Source organism: Balaenoptera acutorostrata, chromosome 9 (genome assembly GCF_949987535.1).
Source record: "Balaenoptera acutorostrata chromosome 9, mBalAcu1.1, whole genome shotgun sequence".
Lineage (NCBI taxonomy): Eukaryota > Metazoa > Chordata > Mammalia > Artiodactyla > Balaenopteridae > Balaenoptera > Balaenoptera acutorostrata.
The window spans coordinates 40,882,057-40,897,965 of NC_080072.1; the positions used below are offsets into that span (position 1 = coordinate 40,882,057).

General features: G+C 33.7%; 1 protein-coding gene across 18 annotated transcripts in view; it reads left to right on the forward strand.

Moving 5' to 3' along the window:
• SOX6 (SRY-box transcription factor 6) overlaps positions 1–15,909 on the forward strand; it is a 640,888-nt gene that overhangs the window by 81,631 nt on the left and 543,348 nt on the right. For all 18 annotated transcript variants that reach the window (XM_057553078.1, XM_057553079.1, XM_057553081.1 and 15 more), the window contains exon 2: positions 15,165–15,237. The gene's annotated coding sequence lies outside the window, so the exon portion shown is untranslated. The remainder of the gene's footprint in view (positions 1–15,164; positions 15,238–15,909) is intronic.

The window sequence follows — 15,909 nt, forward strand, 5'->3', positions numbered from 1 at the left end:
CTATTACCCAGGGTTCTAAATAAAAATTTTAAGAACCACATAATGTTATGTCTAGTGAGTGGATGATATCTTACTTAGACATTCTCTTATTTTTAGATATAAGTTGCTTCAAATTATTATTATTATTTTTGCCATTTTATCTCTTTTATTCTTTTGCATTTTAAATGATAAAAGTAATCATGCTCATGACAAAAATTCAAATATGGAAACGTGTAAAGTGAAAAATCAAGATCTTTGTTCCACCATGAAGAATTTTCTGGGTATCCCTTTAGAATTTTACTATGCCTATTATGTAAGCACATTTATATCTATCCTTATTTTACCTAAATAGGATCTATAACCTGCCTCTTTTGTTTTGCTCTTTTAAATAATACTGGAATACATATATTTGTACAAAAATTATTTTTGTGTTTATGACTAATTCCTTAAGATAGATTTCTAGAAGTGGAGCTGGGTCAAAGTGATGGACATTTTGAAGGAAAGCTCTAACTAAATTTGCCAATTTAAAACACTGCTGTTTTAGGAAGAGTATGCTAATATCACCAAATAATAGATCATGCTATTGTTATGGATGTAACATATTTACATACATTATTTGTGCATGTAAAATATGTATATATTTACATACACTGAATTTTTTTAACCAGGGTAGATCTAGTCATTTTCCGTCTACAGTAGATTTAAACCTACCATTTTAGATTTAGCATTGTTATTCTTACTGGTATTAGTTAGGATTATCTTTTTCAGCATGGTTTTTTAGGGTTATAGTTTGGTATAAAAAAATTTGTGTTTGAATATTAATTAAATCTTTACCTCATTTTAAATTTATTTAAAAATAAAAATCCTTTCTTTTCTGATTATACAAAAAAAGAATGTCAAGGCATATAAAAAATTCAGAAAATAAGGAAATGAATAGAGAAAAAAAGAAAATTTCAATGATAATCTCAGAATTCATTAATAATCTTTTGCTGCATATCCTTTCTTTTTTAACTTATGCACATATATAAGTATAGATATAGATATGAACACTCATAAATAACATTTTGCTGTATATCCTTTTTTTGTGTCATATGCGTACATACCCATATAATACTTTGTATGTTTTTATACAATTGGAAGAAAATAATGTGCTTCTTCAGCCTTTTTTTCACTCAGTAACAATATGCTGTGGGTATCTTTCTTCTTTATAAATATGCATTTTTGTAATGACTGCATTGTACTCTATTTTGTGGTTATACCCTAGTTATTTGAATATTGATTAATCATTGGTTGTCTCCAGCTCCTTCCTATTATAAGCAACACTTCAGCGAACAGTTTTGTACATATGCTCTTTACCCACTTGTCCAATAATTTCCTTAGGATAAAATAGAACTAGAATTCTTGTATCAAAGGACATGTACATTTAAAATTTGGATGCATTGGGAAGAATATCTTTTACTTTTTTCTTATGCTTTTCCATATTGTTTGAATTTTTTCTATAAGTGATACAGGGAATGCAGAATTGTCAAACTTCCCTCCAGAAAGGTTGTGCTGTATTACATTCTCACCAGTGAATGAGAGTGCCCAATTCCTCATGCTCATGAACATTACATATTACTAATATTTTCAATCTTTGTTATCTTGTATTGAGATATGAATCAATGTATTACTTAACGTTTTAAAAATTAATTGTGATATTGAATCATTTTTTAGCTTATTTTCTTTTTCCATTTTCTCATTTGCAAATATTCTATTCTATTTTTTTGTGGCCTATTTTTCTATTTTTTTCTTATTGATTTGATGTTCCCATTTGTCATACCATACCAAAAATATACTTTTTTTTTTTTTCTGGTTTGTGGTCTGTCTTCTAACTTTGTTAATGGTCTTTTTTTTTTTTTAAATACAGAAGTTTAAAATTTTCAGTGTAGTCAGTTTTACTAATCTTTTCCTTGTTTTAATGTCATTTTTCTTTTTAGTTTTTACATTTAAAAAATCCATCTGGAATTTACTTTAGTGTAAAGTGGAGGTAGAGATTCAATATTATTTTTTCCAGATGTCTACTCATTCCCAGCATCATTTGTTGAATAGTTTATCATTTCTCCACTGATTTGAAGTGTCACTTATATCATAGACTAAATTTTTCTACAAATTGTCATCTATTTCTAGATTTTCTGTTGTTTATTGATCTGCCTATTATTCCTGTGCCAATAATATACTGTTTGAACTCTTGTACTTTACATTACACATTTTGAACCTAAAATTTATTTAGATTATTTTATTATTGGAAAGGAATTAAGCATGTATATTTAATTTTCAAAACCATCTCAAATTTAAATTATTTATTTAATGTACAAAATAATATCACTGACCTTAGAATATTTCTCTTTCAGTTTTGGAAGTTTCCTCATTGTGTGTGATAGATATGCTAAATATTTCCTTTTTTTTTTTTTAGAAGAAAGACTCCTCTGTCCAGTAAAATTGTTCTGGGAAGCTACCCTGGAGTAGAGAATGCAAGAAAGAGGCTTTGAATTATAGGCTGATGTGTGGACTTGGCATAGTGCCTGTCCCAGAGAAATATGGTGGTTGAAGGGCAGGAGTAGGATCAATGTATAGAAATGGTGGGATTTAGAATCTCTTAAACGAAGCTCTTTTAGCATCAGAACCAATAAGTTTTGAAAGGATCTGAAATATTAAGGAATGCTACTTAAATGAAACATGGAAAGTACACTAGCTTTGGAACCAGAGGTTGTGAATTTGAGTGCCAACCGTGCCACTTACCACCTTTGTAAATATTTAATCCCAGTGAGTTTCAGTTTTTTCTTTTTTTTTAAATGAGGATAGTAATCCCATCACAAAGTAATTATGACGATTTAATAAGAAAATAAATATCAACTTATTGCTTAATAATGCCTAGTCTTTTTTTATTGTGAATTCTGCAGAAACAGCATTGATAGGGATGAAATTTAGGGCTGGGATTTGAGTATTGGAGAGCGCTGTGCATTTCTTCCATCTTCTCACATTAAAAAGACAATGGTTTTTGTCCCAGTGGTGGCACGAGAGCAGTAATGTAGGGAAATGAGAATTATGTCTTGTGTAGCAGAGTATTTTTCCTAAGTGTATCTACACACGTGTAGACACAGACACAGACACACACACACACACAGTCCCATCAATCTCATTGTGAATCAGAAAAAAAAAAAAAGGGAAATTAGGAAAATTCCAGGACAAGAAGTATACAGGAACTGGTGGTTAATTGGAGTTGGGGGAAATGGGAAGGTACTAGCACCAGAGAAATATATTTCACCCCAGGTATTTAACCCCTTTCCATTTTATGAAGTGTCTTTTTTCAAATGAGTTAAGTGTGAAGGCAAAGTAGTGAAACTGACATGGTATGAGAGAAGTGAATGCTAACTATCCCATTTTACAGATGAAGTAACAGGAGACATTTATGTTCCTCATAGAATAGACATGAGCTCAGTAATTGGAAACTCTGACTTAAAGTGAAAGCTCTGTCACCAACTTGTCATGTGGTCCTAAGTGAGTTATGTGCCTGTAAACTTGGGTACATCTCATCCTGGTATTCCTATTTTTCACTTAGTAAGTGAGGCACTCTGAGAGATGCCAGGCCAGATCTTGTCTGGACTTCACAGTGAAATCTTTAAATTGTTGTGAAAGACATACAGTAAAAGGATAAGCAGGATCTCTCTACATGATTCTCTTCATTTGTTTCTGTGTTTTTGAAAGTGAGCAAAAGATTTAATTACGTCTGGGAAGGACTAATCCATAGTGTATGACTGAGCTCCCTGAGGACATGCAGTGTGTCCAGTTATTGAGTGTGATGATGGGGTAGCATTGCCAAGGTCATATACCCTTGAGACATTCTTCTTTAAAAAGTGAGTAGTTATATTAGCCACCAGGTCATCTGTGTAAGTTGTGACTTGGGCACATTTCAACGAAATCTCAGGGAAAAAGCAAAAAGGGAAGTACATTTATAGAAGACATATGCCATCTAGGAAGCATTTTCTTATCTCTAATCCTCACAAAAACCTTGGGAGTTAAGTGGCAGCATCCCCATTTTCTACACATATTCTTTATTTCAGAAAATTGGATTACATAGTTTTATAATTTTTTTCATCTAATGTATTTCACACAAAGCTGTAATTATTTGTCTCTTTTACTAGGTTGTGAACTCCTTGAAGTCACCAACTCTATGTCATTCATTTTTGTTTTTCCAGTGCTTAACACAGAGCAAACATTCAGTAAATGATGAGCTGTTGATAATGCAGCTGTTATTTTTATAATCTCATCCTAAGTACATATTTGCACAACAGGCGGTGTCAGTTCATCTAAGTAACTTGGTGTTATTTGCCTGATACTTTAAATTACAGAGCTCCATTACTGAAGTCATTATTTGTGGTTAAGAGGGAGTGGTAAAGAGAGTGGTAACAAGGAGAGTATCTTAAAATGAGTATCAAAACAGATCCTCTTTAGATGTCTTTAAATTTATCTTGATTTAATTACCTAGAACAAGTACAAAGAACAACCCCATCCTTTTGCCTATCAGCTTACCCTATAGAAAATAGTAGATTTATTAAAAAAATTTATGGTCTTAAAAAATCAGTACTTATTTACAAACTTTTGTTAAATGATTGCTTTAAAAACGTTCTGCCACTTTATTTTGTGAGCAGAGTTCAGGGAGAAAAAACTCAGCAGGGATGGAATCCTCTCCTTATTCCAGATATGATAATGCAACTGCAAATGTTGAGACTATTCTAAATATAATATTTATCTCTCAGTGAATCCAAATTGTCAGTTGCTGGAGATTTGGGATTGTGCTTTGTTGTTCTGAATCCCCAGAGATTCCAATTCATGTTATGTATCCTGTGGGCTCTCAAAAATGTTAATTGTATTGCTGGAGAATTGCATGTATCATTCTCAAAAAAAACCCACTCTACAATAACTAAGGCTTACTTTTTAAGTTGAATTCTAGTTTCTAATTCATCCTTACATTAAACAAATATTTTATTAAAAAAATAAGAAATCCAAAAGCATTGAGAATCTTTTTAGTAAGATAAAACATTTTATAGAATTATTAAAAAAATTCTTTTTGCACAGAATTTTTTGTGAGCTTATCCTCATTTAACACAGTTGCCCTTTAGTCCAGCAGTTATTGAATTTTAGTGTGCACAGGAATCACCTGGGGGCTATGCTTTAAAATAAATTCCTAGGCCATGCTTTTGGAATTACAGAATCAATAGGAATGGGTGGAGCCTCTTTTAAAAATTTTTTGTTTTAATAAGGAACCTGGTACTTCTGAAATAAGGGGTCTGAGGATTATGTTTTGATGATCACTTTTTTCTCCAGTCCTTCTCACACAAGACCTTCTCTGATTTTTGTTATTAAGCTGATATCATATATGTCTGAAATCAGTCAGGCTGCAAGAAAAAAAGGAATATTAAAAAATACATCAATAGGTGTTATTTCCAAGAAGTATGTTTTGCTAAGAAAGCAGGAGAAGAAAGAAGAAATAAAAGAGAACAAGTTTATTGAGTGAAAAGTTACAAAATATATTGCAAATTTTTTTTTGGCCTATTGCTAAATTTTTGTTTGATTCTGGTAAAGTGGACAAGTTGCCTTATGTTGTGTTTATGAAGTATATGAAATTTTTCTGTAATCAAGACCTCAAGATACAAGAGTTTTGGGGATTAAGTCACATGGTAGTAATTCTATAAATAGGTTTTGGAAGTTTGTGATCTATATTTTGGTCTTGGTTCATAGCAATAAGCTGCCTTTGTAAAGTGGAAGGCACGTTGTCTTCTCAATAATCTCATTCATTTTTCATGTAGGTACTATTTTTATACTGACCATTCTTTTTTTTTTTATGGGTTTTCTCAGTTGTGAATACGTATCAAACTTAGTCAGTTCTATCTCTGATTTACTATTCTGCTACATACGCTGGCAGAGGTGAACTCGCAGGCCTAGGAAATGCAACATTAATTCCTCCTCTTCTGACCCAGAAATACCTTGATCCTGACCATCTATAATGTGTTAAAGTAGGCTTAGGAAATGTTACATTAAAGTGTAAGGGTATACTTCCAGTGGGTGTGGATAAAATATAAAATTGTAGAATGTTGAAGTGGTAGTGACTTTAGAGGTGAACTGGTACAGCAGTTCTTGAACACCATCTGCAGCTAGGTGGGCTTTAACAGTCACCTCAGGAGCTTTCAAAAAACTGGAAACTCTTGGCCCACTCAAGGAGATTCCGGTTTAGTAGGTTTTGGGGTGGGGCCTAGAAATTCAAATTTTATAAAAGCTTTCTAAGTGATTATATAATCAGTTAAGTTTTGATACAACTTTAAACTTAGGGTAAGAATTCTTTCTACAGCATCCCTGGCAAAGAGTCATCCAGCCTTAACTTTGACAAACTCCAGGAACAGATCTCTTTTTTGTGAGGCAACTTATTGTATTGCTTTTGAAGATTTGTCTGGACTGAGCTAAAATTCACTACCTTGTAATTCCCACCCACTAGTGTTATTTTTTATTTTGGAAAGAAGAAAGAGTAACTTTCAATCACATTACACTCACTGTGCTAGATATTACCTTTCCTTTGTTGGCTTGAAAATATTAAACTAGATAGTTTCCTTAGCTGCAAAATGGATTATCAGAGTAGATAAGCAGTTATCAAAATGAGGTCTGTATGGGGACCCCTGAGACCCTTTCAAGGGGTCTAAAAAATCAAAACTATTTTCATCATAATACTAAGATGCTATTTGCCTTTTTCAGTGTGTTGCCATTTACACTGAGGATGCAAAGCAATTTTGGGCAGGACTGCTGGTGCCTTAGCACAGATCAAGGCAATGGCACCAAATTTTGTTAGTAGTCATTGCATTTTTTAAAATAATCACCATTCACAGAAAAAAAAAATCTAGTTTTGCTTAAGAATGTTGCAGATGAAGCAGTACAAATTATTGATTTTATTAATTCTTGACCCTTAAGTATATTTTTAATAGTCTGTGATGAAATGGGAAGTATGAATAAAGCACTTATGCTACCTACTCAAGTACTGTAGTTACCTTGAGAAAAAATCACTTGCATGATTGAGTTTCAAGCTGAACTGTTTTTTTCACAGAACGTCACTTTTACTTGAAAGAATGACTAACAGACACACAATGGTTATTCAAACTGTGGATACTTGACAGATATATTCTCAAAAATGAGCAAAGTGAGCCTCCCATTTTAGGAAAATCAACTGACACTATTTGTTGTCAATAATAAAATTTGAGCTTTCAAGAGAAAATAAGCTGTTTGGAAAACTTGTATCCACTACCATGAGCTTGATGGCTTTCCAATATTTAAAAGCTTTTCTAAGATTGGTGGTGATATTAACAAATGTGAATTTTTAAAATATTGAATAATGAAATACATCAACGTTTTGAAGATCTGCACAACTCAAGTGAACCAATATTCTCCAAATGAACCAATGTATGATGTTGCAAAAACATGCATGGGTAAAAGATGCATTTAAAGACCAGTGGTTTTTTTTTTTTTTTTTAATGGATTAGTGCACTGTAGGTAGCAAGGGATTTTTTTTAAAATTAATTAATTAATTAATTTTTTATGGCTGTGTTGGGTCTTCGTTTCTGCGCGAGGGCTTTCTCTAGTTGCGGCGAGCGGGGGCCACTCTTCATCGCGGTGCGCGGGCCTCTCACTATTGCGGCCTCTCTTGTTGCGGAGCACAGGCTCCAGACGCGCAGGCTCAGCAATTGTGGCTCACGGGCCCAGTTGCTCCGCGGCATGTGGGATCCTCCCAGACCAGGGCTCGAACCCGTGTCCCCTGCATTGGCAGACAGATTCTCAACCACTGCGCCACCAGGGAAGCCCAGACCAGTGGTTTTTAAAGTAACAGAATATAAAAAGTTCATTGATATTCAGGTTTCAGGTTCCATATTGCACTTAACCTTTGAGAAACTATTACTTGTCAAATTTTGATATAGTATTAAAGAAGAATAGCTACAATTATCTTGAAAGGCTGTTAAAAAATCTGCCTCTTTCCAACTTCATATCTGTGTGAAGATGGATATTTTTCACATACTTCTGTCAAACCAACATATCACAACAGATTGAATGCAGTAGCACCTATGAGAATCCAGCTGTCTTTTATTGAACCAGGCATTTGAGATATTTAAAAATGCAAAACAATGCCAGTCTTCTAATTGTTTTGTTTTGTAAAATATGCTTGTATTTTAAAATTATGTTATTTATGTTACCGTGTAATAGGTTCATCACTAAATGATTATTACTTAATCATTTATTTTATTTTAAATGAATTAATAACTATTTAAATTTTTTCTTAGCTTTAGTTTCAGATATAATAACTATTGATAAATATAGCCATAGCTCTTTGGGACTCTGAATAATTTTTAGAAATGTAAAGGAGTCCTGAGACCAAAGAGTTTGAGGATCACTGGATTAGATGATCTCCAAAGTTCAGTCCAACTAACCACCTTTAGAACATGCAACCATTTTAATGTAACATGTTTCCTCTGAGATTTCTTAGCCATTCTCTTATGAATGCTTGTCAACATCCCTTCTAAACTGTGGCCCTTCATACTGGAATCATATTGAAGATGTAGGTTGAGCAGCCTAGAATATATAAATAGGCAACTAGCAGTATGCCTCAGTAGTAACTATCTTTGGAGATTTTTTAAAATAGGGGAAATTCCTATTTCTTTGAGGAAATAGGTTTTTGTTCCAGGAAAGTGGAGTGTTATACTAGGTAGCATCTAAGTTGTCTTCCTTGATACATCAGAAATACTCTTACTTTTGCCTTAGAAGATGTAAATATCAATAAGTGAAACCTCATTTTCCCCTTCACTATTGTGATATTCTTAATTATTAGCAATTGCATTTTTTAAAAATTGTGCATTAGCTTAGTATCAGTTCCTTTGCAAGATGAATTTCACATTTCATTTTCATGTTTCATAGTTCAAATTCTACATAATTTAGTATAATTATTAAGAGGAAAAGGAAAGCTAAGAATGATGGAGTTCAAGAAACATGGCTTCAGCCTAGCAATGCTATAAAGAGCAAAAGATAATATTATGGAGGGTTTTGCATTTTTTTAAATTGATGCAACTTGGGAGAGAATAGTTTTAATGCAAAAATCACATCTGCAGGAAAACCCATTTGTATTTGCATACAGGGTATTTTTTAATGTCTTTCTAATTTTTATTTTGATGTATGAAAGACCAGGCATTGATATCTTTCCAAAAGTTAGTTGAGAAAATAAATGCTTTAAATGTAGTTGTTTTAACTCAGTGGCTCATTATGTATAACATAACATTATTAAACCGACGAATCAATCCTTGACTTGAGTTTTAAACATGTGATGCTACAATTTAATATAAAGGTGGACAAAATTTTGTTACAGGTGTTTTTGGAAGCATTTTGGTACTTTAAAAAATGCCTTAGGTTATTGACTCTCAGAGTTGGAAGGTCATTTAATCCAACCACCCACTTGAACCTTCTTGTTTAGAAAAAAAAAAAGAAGGGATGGGGATTAAAAAGAGAAATGGGTGTGGTTTAGAGACAGCTTTAAGCAGGATTTAAAATTTTAGCTTGAAAGCTTTTAAAATCTAATTAAGCAGGATTTAAAATTTTAGCTTGAAAGCTTTTAAAGTCTAATTATACAGGGAGGCGGCAGTGTTTTTATTTGCTGTTTACCTTTGCTCTGTTACCTATTTTTGATAGAGGGGGACATACTTTGTGAAAATCTTTATGGCTTCTTCATTTGATGTCAAGATACTTGTTTGAAGTTGCCTTGTAATTCAGAGGTTTTTCTTTTTGTAACTAATATTAATATTTGGCTTTTGCTGCTAGATTAATAATAGCACGTTAGTCTGGATTTGGTGACTACTTTTGAATGTATAAGTGATATAGTGAATTTTAGAAATAGCTTTTTTGTTTTGGGACAAATTAGACATGTTAAGGATAAAAAAAATCTAAATAACACCAACTCATAAGAATAAAAAAGTAAAAATAATCCCATATCTCACTCAGTGTTAACATTTTTGTTAAATTGTAGTTTCTGTGCATGTGTGTATATACACATTTGATTTTCTATAAATTAGGTCTTATTATACATTTTTTTTTTATTCAACAATATTTTGTGGCCATCTTTTAATGTCATTCAATATAGATTTATATCATGATTTTTAATGATTACAGAGTAGTGTTATATATATGTACCATAATTTACTTACGCAGTTAGTAGGTTATTTCCAATTTTGGGCTGTTAGAAAAATGCTGTAATGAACATGCATATTACATGTATATGTCTTTTAACATTTTTGTGATTAGTTCCTTAGGATAATTTTTGGAAATAGCCTTTCAAGCTCAAAGGATATTGATGTTAAAAATATTAACACTTTCTGGGGGCTTCCCTGGTGGCGCAGTGGTTGAGAATCTGCCTGCCGATGCAGGGGACACGGGTTCGAGCCCTGGTCTGGGAAGATCCCACATGCCGCGGAGCAACTAGGCCCGTGAGCCACACCTACTGAGCCTGCGCGTCTGGAGCCTGTGCTCCACAACAAGAGAGGCCGCGACAGTGAGAGGCCCGCGCACCGCGATGAAGAGTGGCCCCCGCTTGCCACAACTGGAGAAAGCCCTCGCACAGAAACGAAGACCCAACACAGCCAAAAATAAATGAATAAATAAATAATTAAAAAAAAAAAAAAAAAAAAGATGAAAAAAAAAAAAAAAAAAAATTAACACTTTCTGTCAAATTACCATTCAGAAAAGTTGTACCCAATTTATAATCCCATGAATGGTACCTGAAAGTGTTTATTTTTCCACATCCTCAGAAATGCTAGTTTTTGTCCAGTTTACAAGATATTTTGCCAATATTTTAGGTGAAAATACTTTATTTACATTTACTTGATTATTAGGGAGACTGTGCATATTTTTGTTATTGGACATTTGTATTTCTTCATTTGTAAATTTACTCTTTATATTCTTTGTGCATTTTTATATTGAAGAGTTTGTAGCAATGCACTTTTTTTTTTAACATCTTTATTGGAGTATAATTGCTTTACAATGGTGTGTTAGTTTCTGCTTTATAGCAAAGTGAATCAGCTATACATATACATATATCCCCATATCTCTTCCCTCTTGCGTCTCCCTCCCTACCACCCTCCCTATCCCACCCCTCTAGGTGGTCACAAAGCACTGAGGTGATCTCCCTGTGCTATGCGGCTGCTTCCCACTAGCTACAATGCACTTTTTATTAAGAATTAAGAATGTGCAAAAGATTTGATAACCAAATAATATGGAGGATGTCAGCACCATGGTCAGACGTAATAGTCTGTTGTCCAGGTTGGATTATTATTATTTTTTAAAAAGATTTATTATTTATTTATTAATATTTATTTATTTATTTATTTTTGGCTGCAACGGATCTTAGTTCCGGCATGCGGGATCTTCGTTGAGGCATGTGGGATCTTCGCTGAGGCATGCAGGATCTTTTCATTGCAGCCCGCGGGTTTCTCTGTAGTTGTGGCTCACCAGTTCCAGAGCGTGTGGGCTCTGTAGTTTGCCGCAGGCAAGCTCAGTACTTGTGGCACGTGGGCTTAGTTGTCCCACGGCATGTGGGATCTTAGTTCCCTCACCAGGGATTGAACCCGCGTCCCCTGCATTGTAAGGTGGATCCTCTACTACTGAACCACCAGGGAAGTCCCCACGGTTGGATTACTGATTGTATGAAAAGTCTTTTAGGACAAAGGCCATAATTTAAAAATATTTATTTATTTATAAATTGAGATGTAATTGACATATAGCATTGTATTAGTTTTAGGTGTACAACGTAATGATTTTATTTATTTAAAAAATTTGTGATCATATTGTCCAGTGAAATCTTTAACCCATGATCAATATTTGCTGAATGAATGAATGAACTAGTAGAGGAGTGGAACAATCAATGGTGATTGGGTATTCTGAAGATTCATTTTACTAAACATATTGTGATTTTCCAGATGAGATGGTATTTCCTTCTCTATCTTCTTACTTTTGTGCTGCCCGCAGGACCAAAGTCGCCAATTTTATTTTGGAAATGTTTTCCTCAGGGTAAACTTTTCTGGTTCTTGAAGAAGTAGCTTACTTCAAGTTGTGTTTTAATTCTTGTGAGTTGATTCTTAATTCTTTGCCCGTCATAAAATGTTGCTTGTTTATTCCTAAATTCTCTACAGGAGGAAGTATGCATTAAAGACTTTTTTTTTTAATTTTAATTTTATTGGAGTATAGTTAATTTACAATGTTGTGTTAGTTTCAGGTGTACAGCAAAGTGATTCAGTTATAGATATACATATATTCATTCTTTTTTAGATTCTTTTCTCATATAGGTTATCACAGAATATTGAGTAGAGTTCCCTGTGCTATACAGTAGGTCCTTGTTGGTTATCTGTCTTATACATAGTAGTGTGTGTGTGTTCATCCCAAGCTCCTGATTTATCCCTCCCCCCACCTTTCCCCTTTGGTAGCCCCAAGATTGTTCTTGATATCTGTAAGTCCGTTTCTGTTTTGTAAATAAGTTCATTTGTATCTTTATTGTTTTTAAATTGGATTCCACATATGACTGATATCATATGATATTTGTCTTTCTCTGTCTGACTTCACTTAGTGTGATTTTTTTGCTTTTTTATAATAGTGAACTGTGATTTTAGAAGCTTATACTTTTAAACTTGTTTGCTGCAAAATTCCCCAATAGTATAAATCAGTTGATAATGAGATTCAGAGTTGCTTTTAAAATATGCAGCAAGACTGGACTTATATGACAAATGAGATTTATTGACTTCATATTGACGAATGTTAAAATACTATTTGCCCTAAATCTCTGGAATCTGACTTATTCTAAATTTAAAATATCTCCAGAGTTAGAGATCTTAACTGAAAAAGATGAGACATACGTCAGTCACAATATTATCTGGATGCCTTTTATTTTGTCCTCCATTGTTTAAATGCAAGTGAAGAAATGGGATGTATTGTATATATTGCATAATTCCAATTCATGCTTTTAAAAGAATAGTTGCTAGAAAGACAAGGTGAGATCTTTCTCTCTTTTTTTTTTTTTTAATTCCTGTATTTTTATTTGTTAATTCTGGCAACCCTACCTCTTATCTCCCACCACTCCTGTGGCTGGCAGAGTAAGCTTTTTTTTTTTTTTTTTAAATTTTATTTATTTATTTATGGCTGTGTTAGGTCTTCGTTTCTGTGCGAGGGCTTTCTCTAGTTGTGGCAAGCGGGAGCCACTCTTCATCACGGTGCGCGGGCCTCTCATTATCGTGGCCTCTCTTGTTGCGGAGCACAGGCTCCAGACGCGCGGGCTCAGTAATTGTGGCTCACGGGCCTAGTTACTACGCGGCATGTGGGATCTTCCCAGACCAGGGCTCAAACCCGTGTCCCCTGCATTGGCAGGCAGATTCTCAACCACTGCGCCACCAGGGAAGCCCCAGGTGAGATCCTTTTAAAAAGTATGTGAGCACTTAAGAACACTTTTAGATTCTTCCAGACTTTAGGCTTTTGGATATACAGCATTTTGCTAGAGATTTACTTTATGGATAACTTCAGTTATAATTTTTAATTCAGGGTCAGATAAAATGTGAGAATAGCTTATATCAGAAACAGAATTCTTTTCTGGCTTTGACTAGTACACAGAGTGTGTCCACATTGGGTTGTGTGGTGTCCCAGGTAAAATTGCTCTACCGAATCCCAAAACATCAGAAACCCATGAGGAGGTAAAGCGTATAATACCAAAAATAAATGACAGAGCTACCTTCCTCAGAGCGGACTCTCTTGTACTTCTTGCATCCATAGAAGTAGCCATTGCAGAGTTGCTAGAAACTGGTGAAATTGGATTGGGGAAGCCTGAGGCACCATTTCCTACAGAGAGAAAGAGGTCTGGTGAGGAAACCTATGGATACTTAAAGCTGTCCAAATGCCCAGGACTTTATTATCTATCAATCCTGACTAGAAAATAGAATAAATTATATGGGTCACTTAGGCAAAAGCATGTTATAAGAGCTGGGGAAGGACTGAGTTGTATATTTATTTCATATCTCAACTTAATTTCAGAGGCCAATACCTAATCTATTATGGCCATTTGTGCTATAAATGCAATATTGGGAGTAGTAGTTCCTATAAATGATGTTGAACAAGATCTATTTTTTTCAAAATGAATTTTATTTAAATCTAGTTAGCTAACTAACTAGGTTAGTTAACTAACCTAGATGTTTACTGGCTGTATTTAAAATATGTGGATTGAATCAAACCAATCCCCAGAGTCTAGGAAAGTTTCTGACCTAAATTAAGAACCCAAGCTCCATTATTATTTTCACTTGAACACTACTCATAGCCATCCTAACTTTTTGGAAAGAGTACGGCCTTTGCAACAAAGTTTCTTTGTTTTCATGGAACCAAAAATGTGCTGTATTTAGACCAAACAATAAAAATAAACTACCAAACTACTTTCTAATGCATGGGGGTTCTGGAGAGAGGAAACCATAGATATTTAGAGGCATAAAGTGAGTCATTGTGCTAGTTAAAACTTTTTACAAGGCTAGCTCTGTATGTTTGAGTTGCATCTGTTACCTCTTCAGCCAGAACTAAAGTGTGTGCAAGGAAAAGAATTTTGAATTGAATTGTGGCTCATACAGAATGCATTGTATATAGCCTAAGCATCTAAATGGATTCCACATCTTGGGCAGAACTAAAACTGCATCTTTTCATATTTAGTCTACCTTCAAGGTATTCCTGTTGGACATATCCAAGATATTTTCTGTGAAGCTAATTCGTTTTAACTTGCAGACATAAATTAAACAGTTTTTCAAATGTTAACTTGTAAGGCTTTATTCCCTTAAAATTTTTCTTGCTTTTGTTTTTACTTATTCATATTTTTAAACACCACTTTATTACTGACAGTATTTTAAAAGCCATAATGGATGGAAATGTTGTATTCTTCGCTGAAGAACAATGAACAAGTTGTTTCTTTTGGTATTATCATCTTGGAAAAAGTTGTTAGACAACTGGCCAAGTTAAAATATAGTATAATTTGTAGCCAGAATGTATTCTTTAATAAAGCAAGTAAATGCAATTTACTAATCCTTTTTCATTTCCTTTTTTGTCTAAACTTTCAGGTCACTTTCATGAATTCAAAGGCAATTTACCAGTGATTTCTGGGTGCTGGAGCTGATTTTTTTGTGCGTATTTGTAAGTATTGGTTTATTTATTACTCTTACTACTCTTCTCATTGTGTGATGAGAACAGTTACAGTGTTTTTAAAGTGTTATTAGTTTTTTGTAAGTGTTTTCTTAAAAGGAATATAGAAAAATATCAGAGGGTGAAAAAAGCCTCTGTTGTGATTTCCAGTGAAATAACACAATGGCAGGGCCAATTACAAGAGGCTGAAACAATAAATATCTTACTTTTTGAAGATGGGGCTCAATTGTAGGAATGGATTACCTTAAAGGGGCTAGTCTATCTGCACATGAATAATTTACCTTGATAACTTCTTATAGTCTTCTGGTTGTCTGGACTTGAAAAGTTCTATGTGCCTGTGCTCATTGAAAAGATGTGAGATGATACAGAATTCAAAGAGCTGTCAGTACTTGAGGAGATTATGTACTAAGGAACCAAAGACTCATTTAGTGAATGTATAATGTATATCAAAATCGGGGTATTCCTGTCTTTCTTCACCATCCTCAAAATGCTATTATATTTTAAATGGTATTTTGGAGAACAAAGATAATTTTTCTCAGGAAAGGAAGTCAATTTCAAGAAAAAATATTGAATGAACTTTAATGATCAATGAAAATACTTTAAATTATTATGTATTTATTAATATAAAAGTAGTTTAGAGTATGTGGCAGGTATTAAAAATGT